Genomic DNA, 15,946 nt, shown 5'->3' with positions numbered 1-15,946 from the left:
ACAGCAACCAGCAGGGTCCCTCCGAAGCGCTCCATATCTTCAGCAACTTGAGATTTTTCATGTAGGATTATAATGTATGCACCCTGAAATAAGTGTCTGTTTTACTCCCTCAGTTTAAGATTAGTCATAAATTAATTTTGCATTGGAATTTATGTCTTTGATAAGAAGTGCTCATGTAGTACTGAAAAAAGTTTGGTGCTTTGCAAAACCTCACAATTTTCAGTAAATAGGAATGCAAAAAAAAAAAAAAACAAAGAATGAGACAAAGTTTTGCTTACAGAAACTGTAACCTGTGAGATATATTATTCATAATGAAAAAAAAAACCTTTTTGGTAATGTATAGTATTAATTCATTATTGATGACAAGAGTTACAGAAAAAATCTATCCGTAACCCTCAAATCCTTCTTGCTCGCTGGGTGACACATTTGACCAACCACTGACCAGAAAGCTCTTTTTCATCTTTTTTTAATCTCATTTTTCTACCTGACTATTTTTTTCCATTTAAACACAGGTTTTATTAGTGCCATCACACTGCACATTTCAAAGGGACAGACTTGTACAGCTGTAATAATAATAATAATAATAATAATAATAATAATAATAATAATATATCGTTGTAATATAATGTATTGTAATATATAGTTTTTTATGTAGCACTGTGCTCCTGGAGGAACGTTGTTTCATTTCACTGTATACTGTACTAGCTGTTTATGGTTGAAATGACAGTAAAGCCACTTTGACCTTGACTTTGACACTATAATCTGGGCCTAAACCTCAGCAAGGTGGAGTGAAACACACTGATTTCCTTCTGCTGCTCATGTTAGCTATACAGGACTTTTTCCTGCTGATCTGATGCATTATTAGCTGGCATGAAAGTTGGGGCTGTGCTGTTTGCCTGAGACTCCAGCTGCCATTAATACCATCCTGTAAACAGAGAAATATTAAGTGTGGCTCAGTGTGTATGTGTAGCTCAGTGATCTAAAGAAAACGGCACCACTTAGCTGTCTGACTCATGTACTGCCAGAATTTTCCAACAAATTACTGCTTTGTTTACACCGAAAAGAATTAAAGTAAATTAATAAATGTAATTTTAATTTTGATATTAAGCAGACTCATATCCACTGTGACTGTTCACTATATTGCGCTCTCCTTTTTTACAGCTGAAATGTGTTGTGAAAGAACAGTTTGCTCACTTGTTTCAAGTGTACAACATCAGGGTACTTTGTAGGAGCTGATCGGCGACCTTTTTGTGGGAGGTTCTGCTCCCAAGTAAAACCCGTAGGCAAATCAAAACCTCCCTGAACTACATGTGGTCTTACTAGTGAAATCACCCAAAGGCCCTCCGTAGGGACGTATTATTTATGACAAAGGATGCAATCAAATGCAATCAGACGTGTTAATTGTGCTTATCTCTCTAATTGTGTGGAAGGAAATAGGAATTTACTTCCTTGGAAGCTAATTTGCATTAAGAACGATGCTGATTGCAGCCTGCTGAGACAAGTACACTATTCTTGGGGGGAAGAAGGCCATCGTTCATGAAACAGGGTCAGGACATAAGGGTCAAAAGTCGCATGGAGCTCTAGAAGACCCCCAGTGGGAATTGGGGAAAGTAAGGAAACTTTTGGTCTTTCAGGTGAGAACGCAGATAGATAGATAGATAGATAGATAGATAGATAGATAGATAGATAGATGGATAGATAGAGCGCTTTCTACACAATGACCTCAATGACCCCTGTTTCCTACAGTCATGCTGAATGAAATGTGTTGTGTTTGCTGAGAATCTTCACATTATTAGTCGAGGCCTCGCTGTACTGCAGTCTGCAGTTTCTCTCAGCAAAAGAGGTGAAAGCCAAAGTTTTACTGCTGAATGCATTGAAACAGCCACTGCATTTATTACCTCCCTGGCCTCCCAGGGCTGCCTGTTCTTTAATTATTTATTATTATTTTCTTTTAATTCTTCAATGATATGTGACAAAGCTCCTGAGCCTGGAATGCAAAGATGCAAAGGAATAATGTCAGGCAATGCAGAAAATTAATTTAATGGCTCAATGCACTTACTGAACATTCTGAAGTATTGGTAAACTCATTGGATTTGCTTCCTGAAAGGGAAAAAAGTCATTTTAATTGTAGACAGGAATTGACCTAATGTTGAGCTTACTGTTCTGCTGCTTATAAAACAGTCTGTAATCAATCTACAGTCTACTGTAACTGCAGTGTGAAGAAGGATTTTTTTATGACGTTTTGAGAGCAGAGTAAATGTTAGAACCCTGTCTACATCACTTGTCAATAAAAAAAGACACAGAAACCTCCATAAGCCTTCATGTCTCCTCTTAAACCACTTCTAGTCACCCACGACCAGAACCAACCCATCTCCACCTACCCCCTCTTCAACGGGGGCTCAACAAAGATGCTCGACACCAGTTGCGACCCCTAGGATGGAGTTCAAACGTAAATGTAGAGCACACCAAGCATTCACCTACACACCACCATAATCTAGCATCCCAAACTACTGAAATACAGAATTATTGTTGTTTTCCCACAATCAATAAAGAAGAACCTTTCTGAGTATTGACAAAGAAAATAATTGTAACCAAACTTACTCTTAATTAAATAAGAGTAAAATAAAATAAAATTAAATTAAAGTATCCAGTAAGTGCTTGAAAATTATTACATTCTTCTTGGTAAATATATAAAAGAAGAGTAACAAAACAGTTGGTCTCGGCTCGCAGTTAGCATTATGTGGTTAACCGTTTCTTTTCCAAATTTATTTTTCAGCGAATGAAACAAAAACACAAAAATGAGAGGTCTTACTTCACAGTGCAACGCTGCAGTCTGTTCGAATCTTTAACCATCAGTCATCAAATTCCAAATTCTGTTCTGCTGAGAATTTTTTTTTTTTAAATACCACCCAGTTTCACTGCCATGATCAATAATAAAGCACAAGCTCGAGATGCTGACCTTCCTGTGTCCATAACACCATGCTTCTAGTTGGGTCAGATCACAATCACCACTTTCCTCAACCTTCGCCTTCTGTTGTGTGGCAATTCCCATCATAGCCGAGGAAGGTAAAACTGGGTGGTTTCTATATGTCACTGTCTTATATGATTTATTATTTAGGGAATACAGGTGTATTCTAATGCATAGGGCTGGGAGTTAATGAAGTGGATTAAAACTGCCCAAGATTAAGTGACAGACTTGAAAAGAGTCCCATCCAAGTGTACAGTTACATAGTTCCTTCTGGAGGTTCAAGTGTGAGATGCCACCTGGTTGAGGCCAGTCCGAGACATTTAGAAATAAATAAGTGATAAGTACGACAGATGAGAAAAGACCAAAAACAAAAAGCATGCGGTGATACCCTGTAGAAAGTGATGTAATAGTCATGTTATACTGACTGAAGTGGGGGGAGGTGGGGGAAGATCGAATTCCCAAGGGAGAGAAGGTGATCCTCTGCCTGAAGGCAACATCACAACAGTGGACGTCTGGGAGAGTGGTCAGATCAGCGACTGCTCAACCTACGCTTCTGTATCCATCCTAGCCACACACACACACACACACACACACACACACACACACACACACACACACAGCTATACTCTCTTTTTTTCACTGCAGCCAGAATAGAGCCTCTTCCAGTCACAGTTCTGTATGTAAATCAGAACTGAACAGATGGAGCAAAGCTCTTGACTTCCTGCGTCACACAACACGGGACTTTCAAAGTGTCCTATAGCCTCGCAGTAAGACTGACAGAAGCTGAAAGATAATGCGAGGCTGGAATGGGGAAGGTTATTGTCTCTAAAATGGGCACACACACACACACACACACACACACACACACACACACACACACACACACACACACACACAAGAAAACTCTTAGCCCCATTGTGTTTTCACCAAATGTTCCATTTCGGATCACAGGGTTCAGTCTGGTTACAGCTAAGAACAGTTTGTTCAGAACATGTTTCCTTCCGTTACTCAGCAGCAATCATTTATTACTCAGAAGTCATCCATGAGCTCTCAGCTGGGTAGAAGAGCACATCTTCAAGTACCTGCCAGTCCCTTTGGGTGGTTGGGGGGGGCTGTATAATATCCACTACACAACATTTACATTCATTTATTTAGCAGATGCTTTTTCTTTTATCAGAACACACACCTTATTCACCAGGGTAACTTACACTGGGCCACTCATCCATACCTCAGTGGAACACACTCTCTCTGTCACTCACACACTATGGGTGAACCTGAACAGCATGTTTTAGGACAGTGGGAGGAAACCAGAGCACTTGGAGGAAACCCACACAGACAACAGGAGAGTTTTCAAACTCCACACAGACTGAGTTGGGATTGAACCCACATCCTCTCGCCCCACCCAGGCACTGTGAGACAGCAGCGCTACTCGCTGTGTTACGGTGCTGCCCATACTAAAGGGACAAATCCACCTTCATCACACACTCGTGATTTATGTGCAGTCCCACTCACACACTTTACTTCTTTGGACTTATTAAACCCTGCATTTCAGTTACATCTCACCCTCACCTTCATCACCACCATCTCACCATCATTCAGATGTGTTTATTTTAAATTGACGGTTAACATTAATTTGAAATATTTTCGTTTTCCTCCTTGTCTACCTTCAGTCAGATGTTTGAAAGCTCAGCTGAGGTGCAGCACTTACTCCACCTGTAATAAGTGCCCAGAAATGCAAAGAAATGACAGCAAAAATGTCCCAACATCCGTCCTCCCATATGAAACCCTCATTCGATGTGGCACATTTGAAATCCTGGCATTTCGTGTGAATGCGACCAGGGCGGTGTGACAGTTGTGTATGTGTGTGTCATTACATCACTGCAGGCTCACCTGAGGCAAGGCTGTCACCAACATTCAGATTCGCTCATAAAATGGGATTTAGTGACGGAAATTGTTTGCTTCAGCGAAAGGCTGTGGCCCACATTGTTGCTGATGGGAGCATATGCTTGTGTTACTGCCAGTTTTGTCTGCATCAAGACGTGCCTTCAGGCCTTCGCTCAGAAAAATGCACGCGCTCACATGCAGACTGTCGGTGAAAAGATTGCTTCTCGCTGTCACAGCGGCTCATTACTGTAACAGTTATTTATTACTGTGAGCATTTTCAGTAACTAAGATGTATGTCGCCGAGACTGTAAGTCCGCACTGAGTGTATCGCTGTGAGACCGTTCACTGTTGTCAGAATTTGTCGCCGTAAGAGCTGTTCCTTGCTGGGAACGGTTTCCTTTTGACACTTTGGTGCTGTGTTACCAGTGTAAAGTTGGGTGCGGAGATTTCTTTGCTACCTGTCAATCGTCGCAGTCAGAGCTCTTTGTATAGCGGAGGGGGTCTGAGTGCAGAGAGCGGGTCTTAATCGTGGCCCTGTTGTGTCCAAGGGGGCCTTTTGGTGTTGCCCGGGTCGTTTTTTACCGTAGGAAAGCGGCAACAGATGACTTTGACATCATCAAACTATAGTGTGAAAATACCACTTGCTAAACTTAACCAACTGGTGTCTTCAGTGACCAAACACTGAATAAGTGTTATTAAAAATCATGGTGATGTTATACATGGGGGGTGCAGTGGTGCGGTGGTTGGACTGGGTCCTGCTCTCTGGTGGGTCAGGGGTTCAAGTCCCGCTTGGGGTGCCTTGCGACGGACTGGCGTCCTGTCCTGGGTGTGTCCCCCTCCAGCCTTACGCCCTGAGTTGCCGGGATAGGCTCCAGTTCTCCGTGACCCTGCTCGGGACAGGCGGTTTCAGTCAGTGTGTGTGTGTGTGTGTGTGTGTGTGGGGGGGGGGGTGATGTCACAGAGTGGTAAACACTCAACTGTTCTATCTTTTTTGGAATGTGTTGCAGGCATCAGTTTCCGAAGAAGCGTACAGTCATGCGCCGCTTAACGAAGTTTCGTTTAACAACTGACCACATATACAACAGTGGTTCCATAACGTCATAAAGCAGCTGAAAAATTGTTATCGACCAGCGACGTCGTAGCGCAACGTGTTCCTCATGTGTTCGTGGTGGTGCTGCTGGAAACAAACCTACTGTGCTGCCAGTCGTATAAAAGTACAGCAGATACAATTATATACAGTACATAATACTTGATAATGATAAACACCTATGTTACTGCTTTATATATTTACTGTACTGTACTTTTAATCATTATTTTACAGTGTACTCTTTCAACTTATAAAAAAAAGTTTACTGTAAAACAGTCTGCTGCGTTTCGATGGCAGCAGTGTCATAAATTTTGCGTTTACCACATCTCTTGACTGCATCAAGGCTATACCATCTAGGTGTGTATAAGTACACTCTGTGATCGAGGCTATATCACCTAGGTGTGTAAAAGTACACTCTATGATCGAGGCTATACCATCTAGGTCAATTCCATAAACAAACATATTGAACTGGACCCCATCTACGAGCCAATACGATGCAAGGACCAATGAGGACCTAACCAGTATCGAACCGGTTCCGGTTTGAAACCAGGAACCGACCAATCAGAAGTCAGAAAAACTGCTCATGCTCAAGGTCACATGAAACCAACCAATCACGTCCAAGCTTCAGGCAATCCCACCCATTAAACCATTTATAAAGGAGAAAGCGTCCAACACGAATCACACAACTTGTGTGTGATGTCACCTTGACTGGTGATGAAATGTTTGCAACCCAAATGCCAAGCTTGGTGAACAACCAAACACCTCAACCATCTACTCGAGCTACAAAGACCACCAATGTTCTCTATGATCCTCACCATCTAGGTTTGTATAAGTACACTCTGTGATTGAGGGTATACCATCTAGGTGTGTATAAGTACACTCTATGATGAAGGCTATACCAGCTAGGTTTGTATAAGTACACTCTATGCTCGAGGCTATACCATCTAGGTGTGTATAAGTACACTCTGTGATATTCGCACAGTGATGAAATGGCCTAATGACGCATTTCTCAGAATGTATCCCGTCGTTAAACCACAGATGTCTGTTTATCTTCAAAAAACAATTTAGTTGATGAGGTAAAATATGAAATACCTTGCCTTTGTACTGTTTTTGTTTGAATACAAGTCAAAGTAAATTTTAAAATCAGTCCTTTTTGTTTTTATTAGTATTTTCATTTTCCCCAAACTTTTCTGGAATCGGGATTGTAAAATTTTGTGATGCTCTTAAATTCATTTTCACTAGGGCAGTTGTCTGTCGCTAAGGATGTTTTTTGTTGCCAAGGGGGATGTCAAATTGCTGCGATAGTCGTGTTGCTTATAGAAAGTCAACAGAGGAACTCTGCCATTGCTTCAGGTTCTTGGTTAAGGAGTGTTAAGGACTCTGCCTTAATACTCTTCCATTGCTTCAGGTTCTTGGCCTTTTTAAATGGAACATCACCTGACCTATTTAATGTAGAAAAAAAAGGTAGGTGGGCACTGCAGGGGCAATTAGGTGTCTATTCCAGCGATCCAGAAGTGTGGCTGGGAAAGGCTGCAGAGTTATTGATTTAAAGGTCTTTGTGTAAAGCTGTGTGCAAATGCCAAGGACACATCAAGGTATATTTTCTCATCCGTGATATTTAGCAAACAGGAGACAATGCTAACATGCCTTCCAACCATCTATTTTTTTTTACAGTTATTTGGATTGTTCTGGAATTTTATTCTTGTTTCTGAATCTATTTAGAGTTTCCATTCTTTGATCTTCTCCAAACAAGTTCATTTAAAATAAGTTACGTAAAAAGCATTTAATGTCAACTCCTTTCTACCAATGTGCACTTCAGAATTTGACTTGGAGCATTACATCCGTAACTCACCATTCCAAACCTATTATCAAAGAAAATCATTCTCTTTTCACCCTATGCATATTGTGGATTTTCCCAAATTTTGAAGAGTTCATTTAGACCATACACCCAAGACAGCGTGAAGATAAGAGCAAATCCAAAAATTTCCAATCCTAATATTAAGGACATCCATCCATCCATACATGCATCCAGTTTCATGAACCTCAAGTCCTGTTCAGGATTGCAGGGATCTGGAGTCTTTCCCAAACTCCTGTACGTGGGATAACAGACTGAAATGGTGGTGTAATTGGTATTCTGAAGCCTTACACAGAACTCCTCACATTGGTGGAAAAGAACAGTACAATTTATATCTCTGAAGTCGGAGGTGTTTTAAGTCTGAGTGCCAACTTGAAGACCACAGATAGTGAGGGACGCAGTAGCCACACTGCTTTACAGAGGCTGTGAAAATTACAGTTCCAGTGGGGATTTCTTACTTCCGATTCTGCTGTTCTATGTCTTTTGTCCTTACAACAGCATTCCTCCTTTGGACTGCTCTGGGTAGAAACTGGCTTTGACTTCTGCTGATTTTTCACCCGACTCTTTAACGTCCCCTGTGCTCACAGGCTCCCCCGTTGCAGGAGTGCCACGGCATGTTAATGTTGAAACAGGAGCACAAAGCTGTCTCTCCTAGTGTTGTGTACCCTGCAGGACACACTGACCCATGTCAGCTTGCTCAACAATGTTCTTCAGAAAGAGCACGCTGCGGTCATGATTATATTTCAGTCAGATCTTGCCAGTCACTCATTACACATTGGTTAGTTATTTTCGTAGTGTTCAACATTTCTTCACGTGCAATTTTCAGCTGAATCACCCAAAAAAAGTCCAAAACTGTGGATCATAGCACATAGGAAACTGTGGTCATGAAATGCTTCTTCAAAGAATCGATTTGGAAGTTTTCTTTTTGCCTTCAGTGAACCAACCTCTATTTCCGGAGCTAACTAACCTTACCAATGCAATGTACCACTTCTCCCATCTCAATAAGCCCTGGCCAACATCAGCACTCCTGCCAACGGGAAACAATCGGTCTTTCGGAGATCTTTCTGAATTTCACTAGCTATTTCAATTAAAAATCTTGCACGAGTTCCAGTTATCGTTATTTTTTCTTTAAGCAAAGCAAAGATAAAGTAAAGCATAATTACAACAATAATAAGTGAACATTTTGCCTTAACTGTTATAGCAGAGTATGACTGCATCCAAAAGCATTTGATAAACACTCAGTTCCCGTTATCTGGTCTCCTGATATCTGACAGACTATGAGATGCATTGCACTGTGGGAACCGCACAGTTACTTGCATCCGTACATGTTTGCGTTTGCGTTTGCTGTTTTGCACCACTATAATTTAATGTTCTGTTTACTCATTTATTTAAATATGCAACATAGCCTTTAATAATTTCATTATCTGGTTTTTCCGTATTCATTCCATTTTTGCAAACACACTAGGAAGGGGAAATGGACTGTTAGTGTATAATGTCTTTCTCATCAAGAGACAGCAAAATAAATTATTTTTCAGCCAGCTTTTGTTTCTGCTTGTTGTGAGCCTTGAGCAAGCCATTCTAGATTAATTCCCAACTTGTATAGACCAGTCATACTGTAAACAGGCTATTTTGGAAAGTGACACAAATCCCAGCAGCATTGTGTAAACAGAAAAGTAACACCCGCAATCCAAAACGTACATTGAATGTACATTTCCGCAGAGGCAAAATGAGAACATTTTGGGAGGGGGCAAAGAGTCATGACATGCATAAAAAAGCCCACAGAGATATCCACAAAGATGCTCTTCCTCAGAAGGGATTACATAGGAAAGATGCCTCCTAGGAATAGCTTCACAGTCCTTTTATCCGATACATCACCTGTGGACCATATTGGATCATCCTGCTTGGGGCTTAGGGAATGAAATTATAACTAAAGAACGGGAACTGGAACTAAAAGGGTGAAAACAGTTTGTGACATTATCATTGTGACCATTGATGCCTTACTGGGTGACATCAGTGGTTCTGTTTGGTGGACTGACTCTGTCTGGTCCAAACTCACTTGTTTTTACCGTGCCCAGCTACCAAATCCAGGAGAGTTTCCCAGTGCCAACAGCTCTATCTGTCCTGCATTATAATGTCACAAATACCCCATAGTTGTACATTGAAAATTCAGGCCTAATCTAATAGCAGAGAGCCTGGAAAGCTTTCTACTTATGTTTTATACATTTTTTTACACCGTGCTCAACAGCACACGCAAGTTTTATAATAAAAATACAATTAGATAAAGGTTTTTTTTTTTTTCAAGAAAATTTGTACTACCCTGAGCAGAATTTCAGGGAACTATAAGTAGTCAGTCTTTCCCAAATCCAGTTAAAATACTCTTACACAGTAGGCAGGTTTTTCTGCAAGGCAACAGCTGTCATATACAGTTTATTAATGTAGTCCTAGGGACTGTCTGATGTAGTCAGTAAAAGGGAGACATTCCACAATCTGGATACCAAAGCAAGAAAAGCGTTGTTTAGGAAAGATGCTGACACTCAGATGGGTGGGGTGGTGAGGAGTACGTGGTGTATTCAGGGGTGGGTAGCCATATGGAACAGACCTCCTGTTGCTCACCATTCTACAGTACATTTTTATACTTGTCAGATGGTTCAGCATCTCTTCTGCCTCCATTATGTGTATCTGAAACTTGATCATACATCACAGAGAATTTTTTTTTTTTTTCCTTTTCTTCAATGCAGTGATGCCTCCAAATGAAGGGGTAATGAAATGTTAGATGGCTGGTTTCCTGGTTATTCTTGGCTTCCCAAAGAGCTTGGGACTGCTGCTATACCCAGCCTATGAAGGCAGAAGAGCAAAAGGAAAGCAATGATAATCCACATATTAGAGTGATGGATAAGACCAGGTGTTAACAAAAAGGAGTGATTAATATCATGGAGAAGCTTAGTCTGGAAGTAAAGCAAAGATGGGAGAGCAGAAAGAAATTAACCAAAACATATTTTTAGAGCAACAGCATTCTGCTAGTATACCTTCATCAGTACACCTGTATACTGTGAAGCAAGAACACACATACCAACAGCACCAAATGGTAATCAAAAAATTGTGGTTATAAAACTTAGTTTGAGGTTGCAGCCCTTCCCTGGAGGTTCTGAGCACTTAAGCCCTTAACCTGACTCTTACCCTTAGTTGAGCGTGTCTTCTGTTTTTTCAGTATATGGAGCTTGGCTTGGAAAATTTTCGTGCCTTTCTCATTGTTTTGAATGCCAGAAGTGACAACGGCAACGTCAAAACAATACTGAGTAAAAGGGCAGCTGCTCTTTTTGAATTCCCACAATGCCATGACCACCAGTAGTGTTTCCATGGGATCGAGGCCAGGTTAATATGTGGGATACCAGGGAAAATTCAGAGTGAAACCAAAGCATGGAACAGATGTTGGGCTTTCTTAAAAAGGGGGGTTTGGGTAGAATGGGTCTGAGTTAGTGTCACTCACTGAGATGGAATTTAAACACATCTGTCAGCAGTGATGTGCAGTGTTTCATCTGACACTAAAAGCTCTTATAAATAACTTTTATACCACCTCCATGGCCTCAATCCCAGGTTTGTCACATGAAGAAATAATCCCCTGGTTCCTGGGGTTTTTGCCAAGGCACAGATTACTTTTATCATTTACTATGTATTAAAGTGTGTGTGTGTGTGTGTGTGTGTGTGTGTGTGTGTGTGTGTGTGTGTGTGTGTTTCTCCCTACCCTCTTGGCTTTCTCATGCTGAGTGATGAGACATATGTTGAGTGATGAGACATATTTGATTTCAAAAACAGGTTGTGTGGCTACAAAGTTGACCTCCGCTGCTGTCTTTTACTTGGTCAATCATTCATTTACTCACTGATTCTCTCTCGAACACCCATTCAGCATCATACACATATGCATGCACTTTTACACAGAGAAAGGGCAGAGGTCACACACATTACACACATTACACACGTACAGATTTAGCCCTCGTCAGTTCAAATCCTGCAATGTAATATCTTCACATACTGTAATACACCTCCCTGGCTTTGTGTCCGCAGGGTTGGTAAAGGAGGGGACAGTCCGTCCCTTTCGGGTCTGCAGCCAGAAGAGCAAGTATCACATCTTGCAGGACACTGGGTCTTTGGCAGAGTTCGCTCACTAACAAGGTAATTATGCAAAGAAGGGTCTCTGGCATTCACACCCACTCTGCTCAGCTGGATGCGGAAGATAGAAACCCAGAGTGTATGGAAAACAGACTTAAGATGACTTACATATGAATGTACTTGCAATCTGGGCTATCGAAGGTAAACTCTTGGTCTACCGCTCCCTACCCTAATGCAACTCCAATCCCTAGATAATGGTTCAGTAAAAAATGTAAACATTGAATACAATGCTGAGAAAATTGAAGAAAATATCAGAATTCAATACACCAGGCTGTATGGTGCTGAACGCACTGGAGAAATCACAGAATACGATCCTCAGAGTGCTGTCTGCCATGTCCAGGTGGAAGTATGCTCTGTTCAGCACATAGGTGATGGTGCGCTCCACCTCAGTGTCGTCCTCTCATTTGAACATAGTAAACACAGAATGACGCTTTGATCAGTTGTTGTTCTGCCCTTTAGGTTAAATTTACAAACCACTGAGCCCTCCTGATAGTAAACATACTAGTTCCCAAGACCCCCCGCTAACCTCTGATTCACAACTCTCACCAGACCACAAAGGAAGACGAGACAGATGCTTCATGCCAGGCCACCTATGGAATGTAACTTCCACTTTGTGTGGGAGAGGAATAGTCTGGAAAGCGGTGACCCTGCACTGGACAAGTGGTTCCAGATAATAAATGAATTAATGAAAGCATAACATTTAAAGACAATACCTTTTATTACAAATATTCTAAAATATTATGAAATGTTTTGGGGTTGTCACTGTAACATTTTAAGAAAAAGCTTTTTTGAGAAAAAATTAGATACTTTTTTTTAGAAACTGTTCTTTTTCTTAAATTATGTTAATTTGAGCTCATCACAATAAATGATTTGATTTCACGGAACGAATTAACCCTTTTTAAGTTAGGGATAAGTGTAGCCTTTAATGGTTAAGTAGGAACTGACAATAATAAATCATTGTCCCTATTTTGAAAACAACACTTAATTCCATATGGTTGCTACTCTGAATTTAGTCAGCATATATTTGGAAAAAAATTGTAAAACGTTTGTGCCATTTAACTGGCTCTGTCTGGGTAAATATATGGAAATTAAATATTAGTTCTGACTCAGCCGAGCCTTCTCTTCAGATAAGATACTGAAGCAGAAGCTGAAGCTGGACAAGCAAAATGAGTGAGACTACATAAAGGTACTTTTCAAAAAACAGCCATAACATGGAGAGGATCTCACAGAAGAGGGTCTGGTTTAAATCAAAGTGACACATTGAATCTAAACAAATGACCACAGATGGGTGAACCCTGAGACCGCAATGAGACCTGGACTTAATTGTGTTTAGGGGATTTGGATTTGAAGCAGAAGAGCATGATGAGTTTTCTCAGGCGTTTGGTTTCTCTGGATGACAAAGGTCAGCTAGTCCTAAACCCACCTTCATTTTTGTTGGACAGAACACTCATCTACAGTCCTCACCCACTCAGACAAAAAAGGTGGGGCAGAGCCTCTAGACAACACGTTCTGACAAGTTCCTTCCCTTCCTCTGAATCAGACTGGGCCACGGTGCTCTGTTGCCTCGCACTATGTAAAGGACACTCAATCTCTGATGGACCGTGGGCCTCTGGGCTCAGGTCCTCTTCACTTAGAGGACCAATCCTTCCATTTCCACAGTAAATCTTGCGAAACGCTGTAATGTGGAGTTTGCTTCCCAAATGTTCTTTCCAGTATAGATTTTACATGACCTTTGAGTGTCTCTGCTGTAGGTAGAGTGTGCGATGGTGCTCATCGTGACCCAGATGATTCGCTTAATTTTACTGCTTTCTCACTCTCACCACAACACACAGACACACACACACACACACTTTCAAAAGAGAGGCCGGAAACTAATTTTCAGCTGTGCATGAATTTTCTCCTTTTGTTCTCATTGGCTTCGAATCACACCATTTCTTGCCAGTTTCCCAAGGATGATTATGATGTGGTCCTTGGGCTTGTTTACTCTCATGGCAAAATGCCCACACCAAAATTCATTATAAACATTAAATAGTGCAACAGAGCCCTCCCAACCTAGCTGCGGCACATCTCTCTTAAAAAAGAAGGTTTGTGGATGCACTTGTCTTTATTATTATTATTATTATTATTATTATTATTATTATTATTATTATACAACAAAACAAAAAATCACAGGGGTATCACTTTTCATTTTATATCTTGGACTCCTCAGCCCAACTAAGGTCTCTGTGTGACTGATCAAGAATGCTACATGAGTCATCTAAGAAAGCCTGATCTGATCCCATGTGCAGCTGCTGGTTTCTGTCATGGGATTTAGGCAGAGCGTTTCCTCTCATCTGATGGGCTCTGTGGGTGACCCAACTCCTCACCCAGCTTGGACCGGACATCGCCATGCTCCGTCCAGGTAAAGATGGTCTGAAGGCAGGAATAACCCTACAACAACCTTTTGGACATGGACTGAGTATTATCCTACTTTTCACTTTCATTAACTTGGATTTTGTCCAGGCCCAGTATTTAAATACGTTCCTCTAATCATGTGAACGGGATTTTCATCCGCTCCTAGGAGGCAAGGGCCAAAAGAAGTGACTGTTTTCGCTGGTGTTTCTCTCTTTTAACGTTGTGTTAAACTCTGTATTGTGGAAATAGAGCCATCCAGCAGGAAACAAAAAGAATTTATTTTATCCCTTTATGGTTCAAATGTTAAAATATCTGTTGCCTGGTCAAAGGTGGGACTCTTCACTGCGTTAGAGGGCAGATTATCGAAAGACAAAGTATCTAGCCATTTGTTTTCTGTGTTTATATGTTTTTCTTGTAATCTTTCTGCGTCTGAATGTTCTCATTTTTAGGGCTGCTGTGGCTTTGACAAATGCATGTTTGCATACTCTTTTTCTCCATTGTCCTGTTTTTTATTTATTTTTTTTTTTTTATAAATAGAACTATGAACTTTTTGTCATTGTCTCTACTCTGTACACAAGGAAAGAAAACTTCCCGAAAATGTATCCTTTAATTTATAGGTAACTAAACCCACAGAGAAAAGTAATTGGAGTCCAGGAGCCACACATGTAATTGTTGCTGGATGTTTGTAAGAGGGTGGCATGACCCCGGGCGAGAAGGAGAGAGTGTAAACTTCCTTCTTTTATGATGCTATATCTCTGCCTCCAAGGCTCCAAAGATGGCATGGCTCCGAGCAGCAGACGATGTCAATAAACACAATATCAGTCTGCAGGGAACAAAGGAGAGACTGATAGACGAAGGCAAATGCTCACACACCCATGAGAACAAAAATTCATCTCCATTCTCATGCGTGGTGGATTGAAACCATGGTAGGATGATGAGAGGCACAAACTTTCATCCTTTCCAGCAAGCGATGTAGTCATTAAGGAATCACATTGATAGTTGCTGAATTCTATCTTACTTGTTGGTACAAACTGTATGGTATTGTACAGTTACATTTACAATTATTCATTTAGCAGATGCTTTTGTCCAAAGCAACGTACATCTCAGCAAAAGTATAATTTATGCATTGTGCATTTGTCTTGTAAATTTTTACTTAGTTTTATTACTTAATGTTGAAAATGATGGTATTAAGCAGGTATTGGGTATTAAGATTTTTTTGAAGGGTTAGATGACTGAGTAGTGTCATGCAGGTAAGTCAACACAGCAGAGACAGATTTGTAGGTTCTTAGCAGTTTTCAATTTCACCATCTCTGAGCATGGCATGTTTTTGTGCTCAGCAGCCATATGAATCAATGCCCACGGTTCACTGATGGATGTGGTTCTGCGGAGCAGTCAATATCTCATGAGTGGCAGCATGTATGATAGCACGAGCAGCGCGCACACGCACACAGTCTGAAATCACTCGTCCCGAGTGGGGTCACAGTGAGCCGGAGCCTAACCCGGCAACGCAGAGCATAGGGCCGAGGGGCGAGGGGACACACCCAAGACGGGACGCCATCCGTCGCAAGGCACCCCAAGTAAGATTCAAACT

This window comes from Scleropages formosus, chromosome 19 (assembly GCF_900964775.1).
Source record: "Scleropages formosus chromosome 19, fSclFor1.1, whole genome shotgun sequence".
Classification (NCBI taxonomy): domain Eukaryota; kingdom Metazoa; phylum Chordata; class Actinopteri; order Osteoglossiformes; family Osteoglossidae; genus Scleropages; species Scleropages formosus.
The sequence above is the reverse complement of the archived record's forward strand: the minus strand, read 5'-3'. Positions refer to the sequence as shown.